This window comes from Pan paniscus, chromosome 8, assembly GCF_029289425.2.
Source record: "Pan paniscus chromosome 8, NHGRI_mPanPan1-v2.0_pri, whole genome shotgun sequence".
NCBI lineage: Eukaryota > Metazoa > Chordata > Mammalia > Primates > Hominidae > Pan > Pan paniscus.
In genome coordinates this window covers 92,054,884-92,082,134 of record NC_073257.2, presented here as the reverse complement: position 1 = coordinate 92,082,134, position 27,251 = coordinate 92,054,884, and the positions used below count along the sequence as shown (strand labels likewise).

At 36.6% G+C, this 27,251-nt stretch overlaps 1 protein-coding gene and 1 pseudogene across 24 annotated transcripts in view; both read left to right on the top strand.

Annotated features, from left to right (window-relative positions):
• LOC100990854 (BEN domain-containing protein 3-like) overlaps positions 1 to 21,585 on the top strand; it is a 33,770-nt pseudogene extending 12,185 nt beyond the window's left edge.
• The window catches only part of LOC117978206 (NUT family member 2D-like), a 68,612-nt gene that overhangs the window by 15,463 nt on the left and 25,898 nt on the right, over positions 1 to 27,251 (top strand). For 11 of the 24 annotated variants that reach the window (XM_063607464.1, XM_063607467.1, XM_063607479.1 and 8 more), the window contains 3 exons: positions 2,158 to 2,362; positions 4,965 to 5,051; positions 6,565 to 6,607. The gene's annotated coding sequence lies outside the window, so the exon portion shown is untranslated. Of the gene's footprint in view, positions 1 to 2,157; positions 2,363 to 4,964; positions 5,052 to 6,564; positions 6,608 to 21,657; positions 22,283 to 27,251 lie in introns of all 24 variants that reach the window. The other 13 variants (XM_063607459.1, XM_063607468.1, XM_063607476.1 and 10 more) reach the window with 6 other exon arrangements.

Below are 27,251 nucleotides of genomic sequence, written 5' to 3'. Positions count from 1 at the left end.
GCCCCATACATTTCAAAAAGCTGTGGGACAGGAGGGAATGGGGATGGTATTCAATGGTACCACATCCAAGCAAGTCTTGTATGGTTAAAACAAATCAATATAATAACATGAAATTTTACACAGAAACCTATCTGATTATAAACTGTATGCTTACCATAGTCAACACTGATGTACATTGTTTTAAAAATACTTAATAGTGTTCTTTGTTTAACCAAATAATAGAGGTATTAACTAGTTTCCTAGTGCTGCCAAAAGAAATTGCTACAAAATTTGTGGCTTAAAATAGTAAAAATAAAAAATAAAAATTCTCAATTATAGAGGCCAGAAGACCAAAATCAAGGTGGAGGCAGAGCCATACATCCTCTGACGGCTCTAGGGAAGAATGCTTCCTTGCCTCTTCTAGCTTCTGGTGGCTCGTGGCACTCCTTGGCTTGTGACAGCATAACTCTAACCTTTGTCTCTATCTTCACATGACCTTGCTTGTGTTTCTGTGTCCCAAATACTCTAAATTCAGGATGATCTCACCCTGAGATCTTTAACTTTATTATATCTGTAAAGCTCCTATTTCAAAATAAGGTGATATTTACAGGTACTGGAATGGGAGCGGGTCTAGGACTCAGACACACCCTTATGAGGATACTACATGACCCATTACAAGGCACAAAGTAATTACCATAGGCAAACCGCTGATGAGAGCTCACTCCAGTTTGGAATATATTCATGTTTCCATATAAGAGAAAAATTCGTCCCTGGTTCAGTTCATCTTGGCATCAGTACACGGGTGGGATTCAGAGACATGTAGGTGTGGAATACCAGATTCCACCAAACTTAAAAAGCTGGCATACTAAGTTGATAAACAATGTAGAGTGTGAAGTTGAGTTGAGAATGCTTATGCCATACAGTTTATGTATCTTATAATAGCCTTAATCACACTTCCAGTAATTTTCCCCATCATTGGGTGCTAAAAAATAAAATTAAAGAATTAGAATAAAAAATATATATACCTCTTTCAGTAGAAGAATGCTGTCAGCACGTTTTGTTATTTTATTCCATTGTATAAAGTCTCGGTAGTGCTGTCTTCATAAATGTATCGAAGGTTTGGTTAAATTATATCAAATTTGTGATTAAATACAAATGTGAAGAGTATAAAACATTATAAAGGACAATCTGAATACTATGCTATACCAATTTTACAATTTTACAATGACTTACAGATGCCATAAATATTTACTTTAAGGGAGTAAAATAAGTTATAAAGTCATATTTAAGAACACCTAAATCCTTGAATAAATTTAAAATGGTATTATTATTTACATATGAAGTCAGCTGACTATTGAAAGCTTATTTTTCAATAACAGAAATATATGCATTATCTGAAACACATATTCCAATATTTTCAAGAAACAAAATACTGAATTATCTGTATTTAAATGTTTATTTTGGTTATAAAGGTCCATGAAAATGCTTAAAATTGGTTTATTTGATCTAAAAAGTTAATATGCAATTTTTATTTTTAATGTATCATTTTTCCCATTTATTCTTTTCTAAATAACACTTTCATCCTAAGTAGATGACTGAAGAAACAAAATGCTGTTTTCTTTATGAACTTGTAATACATTTCACTAATAATTAGGATGCTATTCAAGGTGTTGAAATGTACAATATAACAAATTGCATTTGCAGTTGAATAGTAGCAGAGTAGAAGCCGAAAAAATAAATCATGTATAAAAGTAGCTTAAAACAGATGATAGCAGAGCAAAGAGTTTCCTGCCAACGCCCTCTAAAAATTGGTCCTTTTAGGCTTTTGTGCTGGTATTAGGTTTCAGTTATAGACAAGACATATATCTGACCTTTTCCTTTCCTTTTCTACACCCTGGGGTCAAAGTCTCCTATAAAAGGACATTTGCAGCAAGTATTTTCAGCTGGAGTAGGAGGAAAGGGCAGGAGTAGGAGAGCAGTATGATCACCTCTTGCCAATGCAATTTCACTTGATTTGCAACTGGTGTTTAGTAAAGAATTTTGCTATGCAAAAATAGTGTCTTAATTGGATTATTGTAAGACAAAGTATGCATTTTTCGTGTTGTATTAGTATTTTATTAATAAGGCTAGGGAAACCCACTAAATCCCTATACTAAAGTGAATTTGATTCTCCCATAGAAACTTAAATCCTCAGTGTGACACAACTCAGTCCTTCTACTGCAGCAGCTCTTTTATAAATGCCTCCCAAAGCTCCAAGAAGGAACAAAGAACGTGACCCAGTAAGCTCACACCATGAGTCTATATTGCAGAAACCTTTGTTCAACAAAACTGCAGATGCTCTGTTGAATCCATTGGAGATTGTCCTGATACTAAGGACAAGTATGTAAGTTAATGATTTTATTAATTTTAACATTTTAAAATGTTTTCCTTTGGGGAATTCCAATTTATATATCAATATTCAGGTAATATTTGCTGAAAACACAAACAGAGTCAAAATGATCTGCATTCACATTCTCATTTTCTATTATAACATAGAGACAACTACTTTATTATCTTTTTAGAAACTTTTGCAACTACTTTAGTTTCTTCCTAATTTTATAAATTAATCTATCTCAAAAAACTTTGCCCAAAAGGGTTAGTAATAGCTATCAACTTCAGAAAAACTAAAACTTTAAAGATAACTTTTAGAAGGAAAATGAAATACAGAAATAATATATCTCATTTACACTTAATTAAAAATAATATGAATTGTCACTATTTCCTATGAAAACATCTCATGCCAATTTCTTTTATTAAGCTAGGATTTAAAAGATAATTTAGTTGAAACTGGTAGAATCTTAGTAAAATTATAACAATAAGAAGTTTTTATATTATATATATAATATAGAATAATTACATTTAATTCCACTTGTTAGTCTATTCTGATTCTTTAGCAGGTTGATTCATAATTTGCCAACTTGGGTCAGAAATATTTTCTATTCTTAGCTTTTGCTGTCAGCAGAGATAATAATAATATAGAACCTGAACAACAAAGGATTGTGTATTGTTTCAATTTAATTAAAGTTGATTCCCTGCTTTAAGAGAGACTCACATTTTATATATTTTTTTATTAAAAAGAGAATGTAGATATTTGCTTTTCCAAATTTCCCATAAGATAAGGAAAACATATTTTTTCTTAATTACACCCTTGGTAAGTCACGCTAGCTGCCTGACCTTGGACAAAATTCTTAACCTCTTTGTGTCTCATTTTCAATAACTGTGAATTAAAGATGATTACTGTAGTATATTTCTCAAGGGATTACTGTGGGAATTAAATAAAATAATCCTCTAAAATGCTTAATACAGATTCTGGAACATAATAAGCAGAAAAAATTAATAACATTTTTATTTACTATATTATATGACATACTTTTTCTTTATGATCTTCAGGGGAATTTCTACTCATCTTAAAAACATATATAGATATTGATCTGTGGAGAAATATATCTCTGTTATTTCAAGGTCTGTGGATTACATAATGGTCAACTCTGATTTACTGATTGATTCAAAAAATTTTAAAGCAAAACTAAAAATATTGCAGCTATGTTGGTTTTAACCATTCTAAACTCTGATGAAATTTGCTTTCTGTTTGGTTTGTGACTAGGAAGCTAAACATTATTTATTAGTAATGAAAATTTCTGGTGCCTAAAAAAATTTAAGAGGAAAACCATTAGATTCTATTACAATTAAATCTGTTAAGATTTAATTGCAAATATGTAGATAGTGCAAATATGTCTTAGGGTACAATTTTTGTTCTCATTAAGTTACCCATTTTACATTTTGAGAACACTAATAGATGAAATACTTGTCAAAGAGAAGATCTAAGATGGTTTAAAGAAAATATTAAATGAAATCAAACTTACTTGTCAAGCTCCATAGCACAACTTACAAGTCATAAATCACACTCTGTATGACAGCTACGGGAGGGATCTGGGTAGTAAAACAAAATGATGGATTTTATCTTTCCTGTTTTTGAGTTATTAAGAACTAGTTGAACTATAGAATGACGTGAAAGACTCACATCAGGGATGGGAGGTTATTTGCAGAAACTCTTGTTTTCTTTATCACATTAATGTCAATATTTGACATTTCCATATGACTAATTGTTGAACTAATTTTTGATTTGTTATGCCAACTGTTAATAATCCTCTTTTCATCCAGAAAACAATCACTTTTTGTCTATCTGTAAATTGACATTTGTTATGTTAATTTGTTTTTGCTTATTACAAGGATTACCTTTTATTTACAACAAAGCATTCACAGATTGCCGTGACAGATTTGTCTTCAATCAAATCTCATAAACATTAATTGAATTATTGAAAGAAATTTGTACATTATTGTGTTTTTTCTAAAATAGTAACATCAGCTTGTATATTACGTTAATTTTGTTTACAATTTTTTGCTTCACATTAACTACATTTAACTGATTTTAACAGCCTTAGATAACTCCAAAACATCAATTACTTTACTTGGATTTATTAATTCATTCAAAAATATATATATATAATGAGAATCTATTATTTGCCAGGCACTGGGCTAGGCAAAGGTAAGAGTGAATGGCAAAATCATGTTCTCCCTGTTTTCCTGTAATATATTGTCTGGCTAAAGGCTGTGAAGGAAGAGTATTCAAAGGATATAAGAAAAGGGATCACACAATTAACTGTATGTAGGCTGTTCTTAAGGAAGATTTCTTCTAGAGGTGGTACTTGGCCTTCAGTCAGAAGCATGATTTGATATTTGATGTTAACCAGGTAATTGAGGGGATAAGGTGCTTTCTCAGCAGAAAAGACATAGTAGGCAAAGTCTTTAAGATAAACGCATAGTGAAAGCTCAAAACTAAAAGGAGGATTGGGTGTCTGGACTCCAGAGACAGGAAAAGAGTTTAGAGAGTCTAGCAGAGATAGCAGAGAAGACTTTATCTTTTTTTTTTCTTTTTTTTTCTGTAGCAACCATCTTTCCTGTGAAAAATTCCCTCTCCTAGTACTTTAGTTCTGTGGATCCAAAATTTATAGCATTCTTCTACCACCACAGGGGTGAGTATATAATAAAAAATGTCAGTTATTCGAGTATGTAAGAAACTTGAAAGTCATCACTCCCATCCTTACAACAAGAAAAATGCTGTACAAACAGACTATCAACAACTCATTTTAGATCCATTAGAGGACTGAGGTCACAGAAAAACTGCTGCCCCCACCCTAAATCCCCACTAAATCAGAGAGATGGGAAAATGCAAAGAATTATAGCCTAGTGGAGCAAAAGCCCAGGAGCCCCCACAGGAGTTAGTAATGGAGTAGAAAACTTTAATATGCAGTTGATTAATTTCTGGAAGCACATTGTGGACAAGCTTGAGAGTTAACTTTGAAAAATATATAACATGATAATACTAATTAAAAGAAAGCTGGATTAATATATTAATTTCCAACAAAAAGACTTCAGAGAAAGAACAATTATAGGGGGATACAAAGGGGTATTACACAGTAACAAAGGATTTAATTTTCCAAGAAAACGTAACAATCCTTAATGTGTTTGCATGTAACAGGCTGTCAAAACACATGAGGTGAAAACAGATAGAACTGCAAGAACAGACAGATAAATCCACTATGATAATTGGAGGTGTTAACACCTCTCTATCAATAATAAATAGAACCAGCAGGTGGAAAATCAGTAAGGGCATAGTTCAACTGAATAGCACCAAAATCAGTGAGTCCCAGTCTCTCTTCCTGGAAGTTGATTCTTGAGCAGGGACGTCAGGAGTAGAGTGATGTCCAGGCCATATTTAATAACAAATAAATCAGAGTCTGGACATGATATGTAGGCATTCGTTTCTTTAAAAAAAAATTGCCCCAGGTGACTCCATTGTGAATCTAATGTTGAGAAGAAATATGCGCAGTCATTTTCTTTGAATTCATTCTGCCTGAGATATCTAGAGTTGTTTTGGTTGTTGACATTGTTTTGTTTAGCAATTCATTCATTCAATTTTGTGAATTAACTTTCAAGAAATGCCTTTTCCTTGTTATAAAATTATATTGTTTTATGTTATGATTTTTAAATTGTGATAAAAGTTGCTATCTCAATGTTGGTCAAAGGAAACAAAATTTCAGTTGACAGGAGAAATAAGTTTCAGAGATCTATTGTACATTATGTAATAGATCTATAGTGATTGTATAGTGACTATGGAAATAGTGACTATAGTTAATAACGATAGTATATAATTTAAAATAACTTAAAAATTATTGAGAGTAGATTTTAACTATTCTACGTATTATTTTCTTTGTGATATGTGCATCTTCTGTCATCTTCCATGGGAAATTTGACATTGCAACCTCACCTGAGGCCATCACTTTTTCCTTGATGCTACGAACCATCCTGTCATGTGTTTGTACCATATCAGTAGTGAAACTGACAGTGCTCTGATAGGGGTATACTCTTTTATCCCAATCTATATCCCAATACCCAATAGCCCAGTATTCTTAGAATCCAGTTGTATTCATACTCTCCTGGATCATTTCTGTTCCTTTGTAATATAGTCCCTTTCTTCCCTTATAGGCTCATATGACATTGACAGACAAGACACTTTTCAGAAAGACAGGTAAGTCATTTGTTAAAATCTTACTACTGTTGTTTAACAGAAACATATATATGCATGTATATGTGTGTACTGTATGGAAAAAGTGGAATTAGAGTTTATCTAGAAAAGAAAAAATTACCTCATCTAAGTGCAGAAATGAATAATACTTAAACTATACCATACAATTGTCTCTATCATATTTCCACAGATAAGTCAAAAAATTTTTAAAATCTTATTGTTCATGCATAAATGCAGAAAACAATACCTCTAGTATATGTTTGTGTTGTATTGTACTTTCACAGAACTGTTTGATACTTAATACTATGTTTATTAAGAAAAATCTTTGCAATGGTTATGGAATTAAAATTTCATGTAAAAATGATTATGTAGATCAAGAAAAGTTGCAATTTTCTGGATTCCTGATATTTTAAATAAAAGTAGTTTCCAAAGGTGATTTTTTAATTATTTTAATTTTTAATGGAAATTTTCACAATATAACCATCCTATATAATTTTATTTCTCAGCTATTATTTTTGTCAACTCATTATTTATTAAGAAATAATGACTTTTAGATACTAATTTATAATTCTTATGTTATAATTAAAAATCAGAGTTCATTGAATAAAATATCTGATTTATGACTCCCTAAGTCAACATTAAATTATTTTATTGCTATATCATGTTTTTTGATGGTCATAACTCTAGGTTTATATAGTAATTTCACTCCACTTTCTTTTTTTTTTTTTTTTTTTGAGACGGAGTCTCCCTCTGTGGCCCAGGCTGGAGTGCAGTGGCGCGATCTTGGGCTCACTGCAAGCTCCGCCTCCTGGGTTCACGCCATTCTCCTGCCTCAGCCTCCTGAGTACCTGGGACTACAAGCGCCCGCCACCGTGCCCGGCTAATTTTTTGTATTTTTAGTAGAGATGGGGTTTCACCGTGTTAGCCAGTATGGTCTCGATCTCCTGACCTTGTGATCCGCCCGCCTCGGCCTCCCAAAGTGCTGGGATTACAGGCGTGAGCCACCGCACCCAGCCAATTTCACTCCACTTTCATTGGGGGGAGATTTGCAGTTAATTCCAATCTGAATAATATCTTTGTAACTAAATTTATCACGAAGCTCAACATGACAATTTAGTATAGTTAATCTCCATTTCGTTTTACTTTTGCACAACTTTTCCAGTGAAGTGATCCTCTGAGATTAGGACTAATTGAAATCGTAGGGCAAATATATAAATTGTTTAGAAGGAAGCCTTAAGATGCTTTAACTCATGCAATGAATTTGAACATAGAAATGAGAGGAAAGCTTGGATAATTTTATAATGAAAGGCTAAGCATGTTTTCCCCTCAAGAGGAAAAATTTAAATTTCAAACTGAATATTACTCAAACATTAATCATTTAACTGTATAGCATGGGACATTTTGGGCATGGCAAATTCTAATGGAGGAGACTGCTAGAAATTCTCAGCCACACAGAAATCTGACTGCTTAATTTTGAAAGCTGCAGAGCTGTTAGAGCTCCAGAGCTGCTTCAATCTTTAAGGGAACTGTGGAAGTAAACCAGGGGTGACATGGATTATCAAATATTGTGGATCAGGTGAGCTCTAGGCTTCTCAATGCAAGGTAATTACCCTGCACTTTCATCTATTTTATAATATTGCCTTTATTTTTTTCCATGAAGGAGTTAGGTTTGGAAAAACAAGAAAAACATGGTTAAAATTATTTCTCTAGTGAATTGGTTGTGTTTATAAATCTTTAGCTTAGCTTGAGTCCCCCTTTATGAAATGTATAAATCCTTTTGATACATTAACAAACACTTGGAAAATGACTTAACTTATTAAGTTGAATTCTCTAATATAAGGGTTATAAGTGAAGGCTTAATTATTCAGCATTACTGAATTCAATATATCTGCCCTTTCAGTTTGCCTAGGGTGACAAATACATTTCCCATTACAGTTTGCCAATGTAACACAGCCTTATTTCATTTTTGTTGTAAATAGAATCACATTCTAATATGTTTTAGCTGAAAACAGCAAAGTATATATTCAACTACTTCCTAATAGGGAAAATTTAAAAAAAGAGTTATTTCTTTAGCCCAGAGCTTTATTTTCCTTTTACATAACAGAAAAATACTTGGTGTGAAATAAAACCTTCTTACACGTAATGAGACCCCATAGAATTTTAATGAAAGACAATTGAAGACCCATTTTTAAATAAGCCATTGGGAAGAATTAATATAATTAAGAATAGAAAAAACTAGATAAAAATACAAGAACAACCTAGGAACATTTCTATATTTCTTCCTCATTTTCTGGAGTTTTAAAAGATGTTGAAACATTTTGACAGCTATAGAAAATGATCTAGGGACAAATATACTCTCTGTTCCTGACATAAAATGATATGCTTATTGTGTTTCTCATAAAACTCAGCATAAAACTATATACCTAATAGTTATTTAAAAGGAGTTCCTAAAAATAAATACATTCATTATTAATATGTGACATGACTGAGTTACTTTTGAAAAACTACAAATTATTCAACATACTTTAACATAGGATTTAGTATCAATATGGTATCCATTTCTTGATTCTGTTTTTCATAGTGCACTTAAATATATATGTTAATACTTTTGAATAAGTGCATTATGCTATGAAATGTTTTAATGAGAAAAATGAATCTATACAAAGCAACTTCATTTATATTTTGTTCCTGTCATGTTACATTGCTGAAATTTTGTATTATACTAGACATGACTCATTTTTAAATACATAATTGTATATGAAGTTCTCAATGTTAATGTCTGGAGGATACAGAATCAAAACAGAAGAAAAGTTAAAAAATTAAAAGTAAACTATTTTGCATATGAATAAGAATATTACAAATACCATATTTATATACTATGTTTATATATCTTTACACTATGCCAAAAGGTATACATGGCAGATATAGAGAAATAATATCTCTGCATAAACATAAAATCAAGATACATAATATTTTAAAATGTTTTTCATTGAAGTGTAATTGACGTAAACTGAACATATCCAGTGTATTTTTAAAGTTTTGGCATATTGGTACACGAGAAAACACCATGGCAATCAAGATCATGAACATATTCACTTCCCTAAAGTTATTCTGTGTCTTTAGTAATCGCTTCTTCCCCTCTTCCCTACTCAATCTCCATGCAACTACTAGTCTATTTCTGATACTACAGAATGGTTTACACTTGGTAGAATTTTATGTAAATGGAGTCACACAAAATCTATTCTTTTTTGTCTGTCTTTTGCACTCAACGTAACTACTCTGACTTTCGCCTATGTTGATACTGGTAACAATAGTTCATTCTTTTTTTAATTAATAGATTTTATTTTTAGAACAATTTTAGGTTTATAGTAGAAACTAACAAAGCAGAGAGAATTTCCATACACTTTCTTCTACTCTCCATATTCTTTATGATTAATATCTTGAATTAGTGTGGTACATTCATTATAATTGATGCATCAATATTGACATATTATTATAAATGAAAGTCCATACATTAGTTTTATATTAGGGTTCACTCTTGACATTATACATTTCATGCGTTTGGACAAAGGCATATGTCATGTATCCACTACTACAATATTATAAGAATAGTTTTACTTTCTTAAAAATTTCTGTGCTTGATTTATTCATCCCTTCCCTTGGAGACTACTGGAAATTCTGATCTTTTTACAGTTTTTCCCTTTTTAAGAATGTTGTATCATTGGAATTATACAGTATACAGCCTTTTCAGATTAGCTTCTTTCACTAAGTTGTATGCATTTTAGGTTCTTGCATGTTTTGTATGGTTTGATAGCTTATTTTTTAATCACTGAATATCCCATTTTATAGGTATGCCAGTTTATTGAACCATTACTCACCTGTTGGGGGCATCTGGTAGCTACCAAGTTTTGTTATGAGAAAAGCTATTTAAGGAGTCATGTGACTCATTTGGATAGGAGTGAAGTTTTTTTGACTCATTTGGATAGGAGTGAAATATTTTTGACTCATTTGGATAGGAGTGAAGTTACTGGTCCATGTGGTAAGACTACATTTAACTTTGTAAGAAACTGCAAAGCTATCTTCTAACGTGGCTGTGCCATTTTGCATTCCCACAAGCAACAAATGAGAGTTTCCCTTGCTCTTTATCTTCAACACAATTTAGTGTTTTCAGTGTTCTGGATTTTAGCCATTTTAGTAGGCATGCGGTGGCATCTCGTTCGAATGAGCGATTCTCTAATAATACATGATGTTGAGCATATTTCATTTGCTTATTTGCCATCAATATATTTTCCTCGGTGAAATGTCTGTTCAGATCTCCTGCCCATTCTTTAACTGGATTATTTATCTTTTTTTTTTCTTTTTGAGTTTTAAGAGTTCTGTGGAGTGCTCATACCAGTTCTTTATTGGATACATGTTTTGTAAATATTGTCTCCCAGTCTTGGCTTGTTTTTTAAATATTAACTATGACTTTCTTAGAGCAGAAGTTTTAATTTTTATTAAATTCAACTTATAACATTCTTCTATAGTCTTACCTTTTTATATTTAAATCTATTGTCCATTTTTGTACATTGTGTAAACACAGTGTCTAGGTTCTTTTTTTTGGATGTGGATGTCCAATTGTTCCAGCACCGTTTGTTGAAAATATGGTTGTGTGTGTGTGTGTGTGTGTGTGTGTGTGTGTGGTTATATCTCACGTTATGAGTATACCGTGTTTGGTTTATTTATTCACCCATTGATAAACTTTGGGTTGTTTACAGTTTAGTGTTATTATAAATAAGTTTGTCATGGCCACTTGCAAACACATTCTTGTATGTATATATGCTATACTGTTTTCTGCTTAAAGAGCAACAGTAGAATAAGTAGGTAAAATGATGGAGGTCTATTTAACTTTGTAAGAAACAGTCCATTTTTTTTTTCCCAGAGTGGCTGTATCATTTTACTTTCCTACCATCAGTATTTGAGAATTACAGTTGTTCTAAATCATCACCAACACACAAGATGATGAGTATTTTTAATTGTATTTATTCTAGTAGGTGTGGAATGGCATCTCATTTAATTTGTATTTCTCTAATGGCTAAAGATATTGAACATCTTTTGATGTGATTATTTGCTGTCTCTGAATTTCCTCTGGCAAAGTATGTGTTCAAGTATATTCTTTTCCTTATTGTTTATTATTGGTCTGTAATTTTCCTTATAATTGAGTTTACATATTTTGGATACACATTCTTTATCAGATATAATTTGGAAATGTCTATTCCTAGTTTGAGGCATATAGGGTAGAAATATAGAATTTTTTGTTTTTATGAAGTCATATCTATTGTTGTTGTAACTGGTTTTTTTGTTTGTTCTCTAGGTTGTTCTTTTGGGCCACATCTAAGACATCTTTGTCTAGCCAAAAGCCACAAATAATTTCTCATTTTTTGGCTTCTGGAAGATGTACAGTTAAATGTTATATTTGGGACTGTTATCTAATTTGGTTAAATTGCACTCTACAATATGATATTTGAATTGATGAAAAATTAGTGAATGTTAGTATTTTTTAAAGTAGCCAAATCTTGCAATTTATATATAATAGAGAAGACTAGAAAATCCCCCATATTTATTTCCTCTTACTTCATACTACTAAAATTTGTATTTAGGCATTTGGTTTCTCAGATAAACATTACATTCCCCAGTATATGGTTCTATCTGGCTTGGTGACGACATGATGAACATTAAGATGTGAGCAGAAGTAATACATACACACTCTTTTTAATGTCTTTAATTGAATGGGATATTGGCCCATTTTTCCTTCCAGTTTATTACACTGAATATTGACATGTTATTTTCCAATATTGAGACAATCAATGACAAGACTTTAAGAGTAACAATGTAAAAATTACAGAAGTTGTCTGAGTTTATCAACAATCCCCTGGATTAGAACCCCCTACCAGTTCTAGGTCATCTAATATATAGACATTGTGTTCAGTAGAAATAAATATATATATTTTTTATTATGCTTTAAGTTCCAGGATACATGTGCACAGCATGCAGGTTTGTTACATTGGTATACACGTGCCATGTTGGTTTGCTGCACCCATTAACTCATCATTTACATTAGGTATTTCTCCTAATGCTATCCCTCCCCCTGCCCCCACCCCCCGACAGGCCCTGGGTTGTGATGTTCCCCACCCTGTGTCCAAGTGTTCTTATTGCTCAATTCCCACCTATGGGAATACATTTTTAAATCATTTTTAAAGGTGTTATTACATTCTGATTGAACATTTTCAGAAAGAATAAATAATTTAATACAAGAAGTGGGCCACTCCATGTAACAAAACAAACCACCCCTACAGCAACAACAACAAAAAACACTAATGAATGTGACTTTAGCTTTGCAACATCGTGACAGACTAGCAAGTTAATGACATTTGTTATGCCATAGAAAATATTTGTTGAATTGCCACTCTAATGACTTTATATCAGCCAACTCATTATCAACACTAGAAAAGATGATTAAAAAATACTTCAGTACGTTCACGTGTTGGCTTGTTAACATTTTTAAGAGTCTATAAGAGAAAAATGCATCCAATCTCGACAAAAATATTTTTCAAGTATCTTGTAGGTACATACAACTAACTACCTTGTGAACAAAAGTCACTATATAATTATATAATTTCTGACACTTAAAAAAGTTTATTGTGCAAAAGAAGATATCTGTTCTAATACCAAATCCACATATAAAATAATTGACTTAAATAATTTAAGATGCTCTTTTATATATTTATATTAAAAACTTTACAGAGAATAAAAAAAGCATTATACAGGCTACTTATGGTTTTTGATGTTTGGATATAGAATACATGTATCAAAGATGGTGGAAATAAATCAAACAATATATTCAATTGGACTTAATTGCATTATTACATGCCAAGTGTCGTATACCATCTGTTTGCACATAACACTTTTTAATTTAGGTAAAATTATTATCATAAAGCTATATGAATTTATTTTATTCCATGTTATTATTTATGTATTGTTAGGAACATTTGCTTACAAATCATATTTGGACAGTTAGTATCAGATACTTTACATCCTTTGAATCAGTTATTTTATAACAGTATATACTAAACATCATTACTCCTTTTCAAACATAAATAACGCAATACAAATTGGACAAAAAATTCAGGAAAGATCTGGGATCAAAAAGGAGGTATTGAAACATCACATGTACTCCATAATTATATACAAATATTTTGTACCCATAATATTTAAAATACAGAAAATTAAAAGGTACATTTTCCTCAAAGTGCATGCTTCTTTTGCTATGCAAAACTGCAGGATATGGAAAGAAGTGTATTAAAACACTAAATCACTTTATGTGGAAAATAAAAGGGATGGTACCCAATGTACGACTTCATGTAGTGCACTGATACATTCAATACAAATGATGTATTAACTTCAAGATAACATGAGAAAGTTAAATTATCTAACTTATTTCAAACTAGGGGATAGTATGTTCTCATTATTAGAAGCCAGAATTCTGCTTATCCATTTCTATTATTAGAAAAAAACATAATTTTTATTCTTGTCTTAAAAATAGACACCATGATATAATTCTCTGTAAATGTAGCATGATAGTCTGTTTACAGAGTTTATATCATTCCAAGACTGCACTTCTAAAGTGAGAAAATATTAAAGGATATAAACTCACTCCTCTCTACAAAATTCCTTATTTTTTATGCAATGGCTTTAAAATGTATGGAAGGGGAGTTATGGAAACAATCCATACCTGGAAAGCATTCTATCCATGCCTTTGAAATGGTTATCTAGTACTAGATTCTTATCAGTGCCTAGCTATGTAATGTGTGTAGCTTAAGATTTTTAAGAAAGAAGGATAAAATGCTCAATATAAATTTAAAAAGCACTTTTATTGGAATATTGAGTCATATATTTGCTTTCTGTAAGTCCTTTTATCTATAAAATAATAGTTGAGAAAGGCAAATAGAATATGTGGAGGAATTAAAAATTCAGTTGTAGGATGGTAAATGAAAACCTAATTTTTCATTCACCACATTAAATGTAAATGGGTATTATACTCAATTTAAGCAGCAAAGTTGCTTCTTTTTTTTTTTTTTTTTTTTTTTTTTTTTTGAGACAGAGACTCACACTGTCGCCCAGGCTGGAGTACAATGTTGCCATCTCGCTTCACTGCAACCCCTGCCTGCTGGGTTCAAGCCATTCTCCTGCCGCAGCCTCCCATGTAGCTTCGTAAGATGTGAAGATTTTTAAATTAAGATGACTCTTGGGATGAACCATCTTGTGTTGGTTAAAGACTTTTACTGACATATTTTTAATAATTTTTTTAACTTTTATTTTCAGGTCAATGGCACATGCGCAGGTTTGTTATGTAGGTAAACTAGTGTCACAGGGATTTGTTGTGCAGATTATTTCACCACCCAGCTATTAAGCCTAGTACCCATTAATTGTTTTTCCTGATCTTCTGCTTCCTCCCACCATCCACCCTCCCAGAGGCCCCAGTGTCTGTTGTTTCCCTCTATGTGTTCATGTGTTCTCATAATTTAGCTCCCATTTGTAAATGAGAACATGCAGTATTTGGTTTTCTGTTCCTGCATTAGTTTGTTAAGGATAAAGACCTCCATCCAGCTCCATCCATGTTCCTGCAAAGGACTTGATCTCACTCTCTTTTATGGCTGCCTAACATTCCATGGTGTATATGAACCACAAAATAAAGATGGTTCTTAACTTTTAAATTAAGATTTTTAAATTAAGATGAATCTTGATTTTTAAATTAGTATGGTTTTAAGATAGTTTTACAGATTAGATTATCTAGAGATAGATAGGGAGAGATATCTATCAATACATATCTCTATCTAGATATAGATAGATGGTTTTCTATATAGACCTATCTATATATGTATACATCTATATATGTCTACACATACCCCTATACACATATATATATTTATATCTACATCTATATTTCTACATGTATATAGGTATGTATATATCTACATGTATATATGTATATATATACATAGGTATCTGTATATATGCATATACATGCCTATCTTTACATGTATATATAGATATATACACACATATATATATATCGGCATGTAGATATTTATGTAGATATACATATATAGATAGCTGCATATATACATTTGTATATAGATATAGACATAGATATAGATATAAATATTAATATATCTATATATGTATATAAATACATATACATATCTGTATCTGTAGAAGATATCTATCTTCTATCTATATATCTTCTATCTATAGAACCATCTTAATTTAAAAACCTTTCATATATGCATATAAAAGGTAATCAAACAAGCCAAATGAAAATTTGTTTAGCTATGTTAATATCAGACAAAAGAGATTTTAAGGCAGAAATTATTACTTGAAAGGAAGATGTATCCATCATCCATATAAAAGAATCAACTATTGAAGAAGTTGTCAAACTTGTGTATGTATATTCACTCACACACAGTTAACACACATTTACAATTTTTATAGAACTAAAAGGAGCAATAGCCGCGTCTTCAATCATAAAGACTTTAATATACCTTTTTCAATAACTGATAGCAAAAAGGATACAAAATATCAATAATAATACAAAAATTTAAAGCAGTAGGATTAAATACTTTGATATAAAAACTGCACCCAAAAATAGCAAAACACACAATTTATTATAATGTATTTGGAACGTGTTTCAAAATTTACCATAGCTATCTATAGATATCTCTGTCTATCTAGGTAGATAGGTAGGTAGATAGGTAGATAGATAGATAGATAGGTTAGATAGACAGATATAGGCTGTTAGGCCCAAAACAAGAATCAATAAATACCAAAAATTTGAAATCCTTGACAGTGTTTTTTGTACAACGTTATTAAGCTGCAAATCTATAGCAAGACTTTGAAAGTGACCAAATGTTTAGAAATTAAGCATCACATTTCTAAGTTATTCATGGATCAAAAAAGTAATTACGGTGAATATTAAAATATATTTTGAATTTAATAAAAACAAAAGTAAAAATACTGCTTGTTAAAAGATGGGAGGCTTAGGCAAACCTCAGCTTGGAGATAAATGCATATGCTTACATAAATATGTTTAAAAAATTAAAGCTTGAAAATTAATAATCTAATTGTCAATTTCAAAAATTTAAAATGTGATGTCAAATTAAATCCAAAGAATTAGAAAAGAGAAGATACATAAGAAGCATGAGAAAAGGAAACAATCATAAAATAAATGAAATCAGCAAAAGCCAAAGTTACTTTGAAAAGACTGATAAAAATATACCATGATTATGCATGAAATTTTAAAAAAAGAGTATCCACAAATTCTAAATATCATGAATAATAACAAGGAAATCATTATAGATTCTATAGTCATGGGAGAGAAAAAGAGAATGTAATAAGTAACTTTAAGTCAAAAATTTTGAAATAATTTGATGAAATAGATACATTTCTAGAAAATCATTAATAGTGACACAAAAATAAATAGCAAATCCAAATAGCTCTATATCTATTAAAAATAAAATTACAATTAAAGCTTTCCAAATGTAGTGAGTCTAAGTCAAATAAAATATTAAAAATCTGAAATGTTTCCAGGAAGAAACATTGAATTCCTAAAATAAAATGTAACATATCATATGCAATCCCTTTACTGAAAATTGTGAAATTTTACTGAGAGAAATTAAAGATATTCAGCAGAAATAAAGGTGTACTGTGTTCCTATGTCATTCCTGGTATTAGAAGAAAGATTCAGTATTTTAAATAAATCTATATTTGTAATACACTGAAAAATCACAATACTGTGATTAGTAATAGCGTAATTTGTCTGCATTATATTTGGTGGCAACTGAAAAACTGACTATAAAATGCAAATAAAAATGCAGTGTATAGATAACTTTGAAGAAAAAATATAATGTGAAGACTTACACTATTAGATATAAAGTTTTTATAAATGTATATTATGACATTATGGAAAAGGTGCAAGTATAGATATTTCAATGAAACAGAATAGAGAGCTCGTAAAGAGAACCACACAGTATATTTAGCTGATTTGTGAAAAAAATAGTGCTTCAGTACAATGAGGAAAAGATTCATTTTCAATAAATTGTGCTGTCTTTCATACATCGGTACAGATAAAAATGAATATTAACATCCAACCTCACAACATACACAAAAATTATTTCATATAGAAGCCAATGTGTAACATAAAACAGTACAGTTTTTAAAAAGTAATACAGAGGACACTTCTATGACCTTAAGATTTAAAAAAAGACTCAAAAAGTAACGATTGAAGGCTAATAAATAAGATAAATAGGTTAATAAATAGTAATAAAATAACATAAAAAATAAGGATTTGTAATCATAAAATAACTCACTGAGAGTGAAAAGGCAAGCAACAGAATGGGAAATGAAATTTGCAAACATAAATACAATAAGAACTCTTGATCAAAAGATACTTTTTAAACTCTACAAATGAATTTTTTGAAAAAAAAAATATGGCCAGGTACAGTGGCTCACGCCATTAATGCCAGCACTTTGGGAGGAACACTTGAGCCCGAGAATTTGAGACTTGTCTGGGCAACACAATGAGAGACCTCTGCCTCTACAAAAAATTTAAAAGATTAGCCAGGCATGGTGGCCGTGGCCTGTAGTCCTAGCTACTCCTAAGTAGCTAGGCTCTTTTGAGTCTGGGAGGTCAAGGATGCAGTGAGCTCTGAGCAACTGCTGCACTCCAGCCTGGGTGACAGAGTCAGAATCATCTCCAAAAAAAATTGATGTAGAAGAACTTGTAAGAAGTGAGAGTGGAGACAGAGGCCAAAGATGCTGCTCTAGGCTGCTCCGTGAATTCCAGGACTTCTGAGAAGCACCCTCTGGACAGCGTCTTTACTGCCCTCCAGGACTCAGCTGGTCAGCAATGGCCAGCCAGACTCCATCCCCAGCGTGGAGAGGAGGTAGCTGATCCCAGAGGCGCTCCTAGCAGGCATGTGGAACCCGAGAACAGCTCGCCCTGCCAAGGCAATGGAGAGCAGGCCGGCAAGGCAGGAGCTCGGGCTCTGTGTGGCCAGGCAAGGAGGAGCCCCGCAACCAGGCCACCACCCCTTACTACAAGAAGCCTCTGTATGGCATCTCCCACAAGGTCATGGAGAAGAAGAACCCTCCCTCGGGGGACCTGCTAAACATGTATGAGCTCTTCCAGAAGGCAAATTCCAGCAACAGCCCCTCGCTGCTTAGGCTCCTGAATGAGCCATAGAAGTGGGACTGTGGCAGCACTGGGGCAGCCACCAACAGTGACCCTAACATCTACTTCCTGATCCAGGAGATGTTCTACATGCTCAACACCCTCACGCCCAACAGGTCCCAGCTGCACGGCAAAGTGGACCTGCTCTCCCTGAAGGTGAACCCCACTGAGATGGTGGCCAAATTCCAGCCGACCCCCACCACCCCATAGCAGCTCACGGGCATGGAGCTTAAGCAGATCTTGGACCAGAGCCTGTCAGGCGGGGTCCTGGCCTGCTGCCCGCTGGTGCAGCTCTTCCCCAAGCTCTTCAGCCACAGTCAACTTCTCCCGAGGCTGCAGTGCCTGCAGCTTTGAGGCCAAGCTTAAGCTGGAGTCACTGCACCTGCAGCTCATCCACAACTACATGGAGGTCTACTACCCCTCGGTGAAGGAGAGGGCTGTGTGACAGGCCGAGTGCTTGCCCCAGCTGAGTAAGTTCTTCAGCCGCTTCTGGGCCCAGCGGGAGATGGAGAACAGCCAGCCCGGTGGCCAGGCTGCCAGCTTGAGGCTGAGCAGTGGACCCCGGCCACTTCCTGGACCACAAAGACGAGGAGGAGGGCCTGTCTCTGGACCGGAGCAGCACCATCGCCTCAGACCACGTGGTGGACATGTAGGCCCTCACTTAGTTCCTGCATGAAGCCTCTTCACCGGCGAGTTTGCCATCTTCCTCCTCCACTGGCTCTTCCCTGAGCTCTTCCACTACCGCAAGCTGGGAGAGCAGGACAGCTGCTACGGGGACGGCGGCAAGCAGGAGCTTGCCCTGCAGAGGCTGCAGATCATCCGCAACTTCACGGAGGTCTACTTCCCCCACATGCAGGAGGAGGAGGCCTGGCTGCAGCGGTGCGCCCAGTGCATCAACGACAAGCTCCAGGGCCTGGGGCTGGACGCGGGCAGCGAAGGCGAGCCCCCCACGCGACAACTGCTACAACTCCTCCAGCCTGCCCGGTGACATCTCAGTAATCAGGGTGGAGGATAGCTTCAAGGGCGAGCGGTGCCGCTCCAAGAAGATCTGACTGGTACCTATCGACTTGGACAAATTGGAGCTCCCCAGCCCAACTTGGAGGTGCGAGGTGCCCGGCGCCGACGGCCTGCTCAGCAACGAGCATCTTCGCAGTATCTACGAGAGCAGCCTGTCCATCGGCAACTTCACCTTGCGCCTGCTGGTGCCCCTGTTCCCCAAGCTCTTCACCCATGACAACCTGCACAAGCAGCACAGCTGCAGCGACTCCCTGGGCAAGAAGCAGCTGGACCCGTCCTGCATCAAGCTCCTTCGCCACTAAGTGCACCTGCTCTACCTCCGCACCAAAAACAATTGCGTCTGGACCCTTGAGTTCATGGGCAACCTGCACTGGAACACGAACAGAGGCGCTCCTACCAGCAGCAGTGCAAGGTCCACGTGCTGGCCCCGAGTGTAGAGACATGAGGAGCTATGCAATCAATCCTGAGAGGTTCAGAGAGGAGTTTGAGGGTCCCCCGCTGCCCCCGAGAGGAGCAGCAAGGACTTCTGCAAGATCCCCTTGGATGAGGTGGTGGTCCCTCACCGAGCTTCCCGGTGCGCTCTCCCTACCCGCTGTCCGACAAGGAGGTGCGCGAGATCGTGCAGCAGAGCCTCTCCGTGGGCAACTTTGCCACGGGGCTCCTCCACCGCCGAGAACCTCCGGCTGCAGTACAACCATTTCCGGGCTTGCAACAAGAAGCAGCTGGACCCTACGCAGCTGCGGCTCATCTGCCACTAGGTGGAAGCCATCTACCCCGTGGAGAAGGTGGAGGAGGTGTGGCACTGCGAATGTATCCCCAGCAACGACGAGCAGTGCCACTGCCCTAACAGGAAAAAATGCGACATCCTCAAGAAAGCCAAGAAAGTGGAGAAGTGAAGGCCCGTGGCCTGCCCAGAGACTCGGGGTCACCAGAGACTGAGCTTAGGAGCATGCCTATGGCATCCACAGACAGGCACCTTATGTCTGTGGGGTGTGGCTTACTACACTTGCACATGCAAACACCCAACCAACCACAAGAAAGAAGACTTGAGTTTGGTCTCTTGTCCTCTAGACTTCTGTCCTGTGTTCCCTGGTGGTGCAGCCTGAGTGTGGGGAGCGCAAGCTGTGAGAGCAGGGACTAGTGGGTAGGGGTCCTCTCTACCTGGTCATGTCCTCCCCAGCCCCTCACAATTTCAAATGCAAACTCAGCAGCTCTCTTGCTCCTCTTCCCATATTTTACAGCTTTCATTTTTATCCAGTTTTTTAAAAATTAAAAATAAACCCTTAAAAAAATCATTGGGCTCTTTGGGGGCCATTTTACTTAGAAAAAAATCTTTTTAAAAGTGCCATCTTCAGGCCAGGCGCAGTGGCTCATGCCTGTAATCCCAGCACTTTGGGAGGCCAAGGCAGGTGGATTACCTGAGGTCAGGAGTTCAGGACCAGCCTGGCCAACCGTGAAACCCCATCTCTACTTAAAAAAAAAAGAAGCAAAAATTAGCCAGGCGTGGTGGTGGGTGCCTGTAATCCCAGCTAGTCGGGAGGCTGACAGGAGAATCACTTGAACTCGGAAGGCAGAGGTTGCAGTGAGCCAACATAGCGCCACTGCGCTCCAGCCTGGGCGACAAGAGCAAAACTCTGTCTCAAAATAAATAATAAATAAATAGATAAGTAAATAAAAGTGCCATGTTCGTGTACAATGCCTAATCATAGCTTCAGGTGGCATGGATACTGATTTTACTGACCTTGTCTTTTTCATCTGATTCTCGAAGAGTCAAGAGGCTTGGATGGCAGTAGAGGGGATGGAACAGTGTGAAGTCCTTTGCGACCATGTGCAAGTTTTCCCTTCTCTCCAGTGCCTCAGAAGGCTTCCATTCAGCTTGGCCTGTCCATCAGGCACGTGGGTAAAATGTTGTGCTCACTGTGTAGAGGAGAACACTCGATGATGATGAAGAATGCAGAAAGCCATGGAAACATGTCCGCAGTGTCTTCATTTGAGCTGTGTCCTTCCACTGTCCCCATTCCCTCTCCACACATGGTTGCTTGTCAGAGATTCTGGGTTCTGGGAGCTGTGTGGTGACTTCCCCAAACCTCAGTGTTAGCTCCTCCAGGCAGCACCACATCCTCGTTCCCCAGGGCGGTCCATATCTGGGCCCCTCTTGGGGATACCAGGCATTGGAAGGACACAGGTCATCTCAGATGGGGCACCCATGTCCCTTCCCAGGGTCCACTCAGAACTTTCCCCTTGGACCCCCTAGAAAGTCCTGCTGTCCTCCACCTGGCTACCTCTTGGCTTTGGGAGACACATGTCTTCTCTCCCCACTGACTGAGAATGTCAGACTCCTGCCGGCCAGCTGCATGCTTTCCAGGAGCACCAACCAGGAAATTCCCTGACAGGTGAAATATTTAAAAATGACACTTTTACCTACCTGACTTTGGGGGCCAAATGCCTAAGAGGGAAAGGAAACAGTCTAACCAGAGTCCAGGAAAATTAATTGAATCCCATGGGGTAGACATAAAACCCCTGTGGGAATATTACAGGTTCAATAACCTAATGGCTTAGTATTTTGCTACTTTAAAATGCAGAGATAACAGAAACAATCTGAATATTCTTCACATAGCTGGTAAGGACTTCAGTTCCAGTGGCCATATGACATAATTTAGCCTGTACCCAGAGGCATTTTTAAAAATATAATATCAGATTTTAAGCAATGTAAAGTTGCTAATCTAACTTGTAAATTTGCTCGTGTCATTTACAGATTATTTCTGTTGAAACTGCAAACCTGAATTGCTGAAATCTAGAAAGGCACAGGGACTTACTCTGTCACACACAGCTACTCGTGCACACACACACTGCTTACTAAAAGCTGAGGTGAGAGGAAGGGGGCCTACATGAATAACAAGTTCAACTTCTTTGTGCCTGGAAAGAAGGGACTAGCGCAGCCAGGAGACTCACTTTACCTCATCGCTTGGGCCCTTCTCTATGCCTTAGTCTCTCCAGCACATGCACACAGCATGCATACACAGGCTCCCTACCCAAAGACAGCTGTGGCCTTCTCTCCACCTGGCCGCTGGTTGTTGGGGCTGAGGGGTCCCATGAAATTTGTTCTGGTTTCTACGATGTAAACAAGAAGACTCTAAGCCCTGAATTGCCCTGCTTTCTAGAGGGTGAAATGTTGACCCTGCAACTTTAGAAGCACAATTATTAATAACTCTTTTGAAATTCCCATCTACCCATGTTAGACAAGTTCAACAAGTTCTAGGAATTAAATATGTCTGTTTGTAACCTAGAGCATGCTCAATTTTTGGAAACCATTATTTCAGTGATGATTTTCTTAACACCTTTCACGTGTAGGGCTTCTTGCCTCAAAATGTTAGTCCCTTTCTGTGAAGAGAAATGGACACATCCTGGGAACTATTCCTGTCCCTCTGGACTGTCGTCAGGAAACGACTGCAGGTCCTGTGCCCTGTCTGTATCATGTCCTCACTTCTCCATCCATACAGGTGGCTCCAGTGGGCATTTTTTTATTTTAAACTTTTTACACGAAGGAATAGAAGTAGAAAATACTGATTTTTTTCAAAATTTAATGTGTTCCATGAAATCTACTGGCAATCCCTTTCCTTCCCCCTGTCTAAATTCTTTGGTTTTTACTTGTTTGTTTGGTTTTTTTTGTCTTGTATCCCAAAGACTAAAAAATTAGCAGACACGTTTTGATGTTGACTGAACTAGTAAGTCACAGTAGGTGGTAGGGTTCATTGGTTTCTCTGTTAGTAAGTTTTTAAAGAATGAAGATAGTTATGAATGTACTGAGTGGCCGTTTAATTGGTAAGGGTCGCTGACCCAAAAACACTAGAGCATGGCCACGTGGTTTCCTGTAGAGACGGCCTCAGTTTCCAACATTTCCCCCAAATGTTTGCTTCTCACCCAATAGAGGGAGGATCTTGAGACTCCCAAGTGGTCGTGAGCTTGCACCCTGCCTCACTGTGTAGACAGACTGTATGGATATATGAAGTGGGGGTGGGGGCCAAGGGGCTATTACTGCTGTTTGGAAATATTTGCCTCTTGTAGATCCAGCCTTAATGGTTTTGTGACATCCTAGTACTAGCAAACCCTGCACAAAGTGGGTATCAGAGTTAATACTGTGAGGAGACAAAGTAGTGAGAATAGTTTTGCTAAAGATAATGAAGTATCACATAATGTCTGCATTTTACCATTGATTTGAGTGCATCCTTAGAAAACCTTAATGTAGTGAAAAACCCAGGACATTTTTGGAAATCGTATGCTCTCTAGCAACTTTGTGTGAATTTTTATACAAACACTGTTTTATGAGTTACATAAAATGTTATAAAAATAGAAAAAAAAGAGGAAATTATCCTATACTCTCCTGGTAGAAGCACAGACCACACACTCACAGCTCTAGAGTGGATGCACAGCCACATTTCCTGAATAAATTCACACTCTTCAGATTACACAAACTCAAACATGCAGATGCTTGAATAACACACCCACGATATACTCACAGATCCAAATACACACATGGCCGTATACTCCCAAATACAAACATACACAAGCCTCCATCTTGAAAACTATAAATATTCTGTCCATATCCTCAGGTTACATACATGTAGTGGTAACACCCAAATACACCCAGCCATCTCTCTGCCTCCAAATTCTTCACACCAAAAATGTACACCTAAATTCTCATCTAGACACCGTGAGCATAAAGTCCTCTACTCTGAATACATACAAATCCAACACACAAAGCATTAAAACATAGAACATTACCTGCCTTTTCAAATGTATGCACACATATTCACAATATCTCACAGTACCGTCAAAATACACAAAACCACCCCCAGCACGCAAATACACACACACCATTCAAATAGGAACACATAACTATCCAGTACCCTCAGAATAAACCCAAAACCCACTATGCTTCTGTAATATACTAAAAACTCACCCATATTCCCCTAAAAACACATTTCTGACACCACTGAATACTTAACCTACCTACATAAATATATATCTTATATAACACATATACATGACACAGAATACAAATACCCAAAACAGATACAAATCTCCAAAATGTGTTAGTATAAAAATATCCCACACCTGCCAATGCCTGCCTTGTCACACACCAGCCTTCACACACCTAAACACACTCCCTCATCAACTCCCCATACTCCTTAGTGAAATATAAACACAGCAATGGAACATGTTCTGAATGTATACACAATGGGGCAGATGTATCACTATGAAGAGTATTCATGGTCCTTCTCTGTGGTGTCTCTGTCTGAGAGATTATACATCCCTAGTCTGTTTAACTCGAGTATGGCCACATGACTTGTTATGGCAAATGAAATGTGAGCAGAAATGCCATGTATGACTGAGCAGAAGAAGTCCTTCTAGTCCTGTCCCAAATGAGGCTGCTCCATCCATCTGGATCCAAGACACAGGACCAGTAACTGATCAAAGCCAACCAATGGAGGACACATAACATACATGAGAAACCTACCTTGTTGGAAGTCACTGAGATGCAGAATTATTTTCTTACATCAGATAATCTGAGATATTTTGATGGATGCATACCCCACCCACAAAAACATAAATACCACACTGCACACACACACACATACACGTCCTCTCAAAACTCCCCAAATATGCATCCTCAATCATCTACAGTTAGAAATACACATCTACAACCTTCCATGATCCAAATAAATGCACAGACACACCAACTCCCAATCTCCAAATGCATATATTAGACACTCCAACCTTCTCAGGCCAGCTGCATAAAACCTGCAGAAGCTATGAATTCACACATGCCTCATCCCACCAGAATTCAACACATACTTCACATAACCTTACCCTCCTTCAAATACATATACATGCTCCCTACACATACTCTGAATATCCACATAAACTACCCACAGTCCAGAACACATATAATCCAAAAGAATCCTCACATTATACACAAAACTCCAACTCTACCACAAACATATGTGGTGGTTTTCCTTCCTAATACATATACAGCCCCTCAAACTCCCTAAATTCATACATACAAACTCTAACTTTGTATGCACAAAGACACACTACCCTAAACATACAGACTTCCACCTCCTACAATCCTGAACACACAGACACATGCATTTGTCTTACACCCTCAGACTACAAATGAAGAAATGGATTCAAGCTGAACAGAGGCAGACTGTGGTTGATGCAGGCATCAGCCACCTAGATCCCTCCTCGATGAATGACTTGTTTCACCATTTGCTGGGAATACTGTTGGAAGATAGACTTGGCTCTCAGGCCCTCCCAGGGTTGCTTCAGCTGTGGAGAGCACCCGTGCTGAGTTCTCTCCACTTTCTGGGGAAGCTTCATATCCAGTGGCTAATCCAAGCAGGTGTAAAGCGACTGACTAAGGACAGTTCTATTGAGACATTTTAGTCCAACAGCAGCATATGGGGTCAGGTGAGACTGTTTGGGGGCCTGAGTCATAGTTTAACTTCTCCTTCAATGCAACTATGCTCCCTTTTTTCACTTTTTAAAAAGCAAAACATTATACTCATAAATCCTCAGGGACTGAACTAAGGGCACCCAACCCGGGACCACATTCTTTGATTCCTTCTTTCAATGATTATTTTATTTTTTTTTATTTTTATTTTTTTTTTGAGACAGAGTCTCGCTCTGTCACCCAGGCTGGAGCACAGTGGCGCAATCTCGGCTCACTGCAAGCTCCGCCTCCTGGGTTCAAGCCATTCCCCTGCCTCAGCCTCCTGAGTAGCTGGGACTACAGGCACCCACCACCACGCCCAGCTACTTTTTTGTATTTTTAGTAGAGACAGGGTTTCACCATGTTAGCCAGGATGGTCTCAATCTCCTGACCTTGTGATCTGCCCACCTCGGCCCCCCAAAGTGCTGGGATTACAGGCATGAGCCACCACACCCGGCCCATTCAATGATTATTTATTAAGCATCAACAAATACAATGATGACTACTCTCTTATGGAGACTATACCCCGTGGAAGTAAACAGATAATAAATAAATATACTATGAATACAAACACGTACACACAGTTTCCTGGAGATGTTCAGTCAGCAATTAGATTAAGCAACTGAGGCTCTGTAGAGACAAGTGAGGGGCTAAAAATAAAGATTTGAGGAAAAATGCAAAGGAGAGAGTACATTCCCTCATATAAAATTGTTTCTCCTGGTGAGGTTTCCTGCAATTTTGGCACGAGGCATGCATTCGTTTTCAGGTCTATCGGTTATTTACTGTGGTAATACTGTAGATCGGCAGATTACTGCAGAATCCAATGGACTGAAGCCATAAGCATTCACATCAGGCCTCTGAGGGTC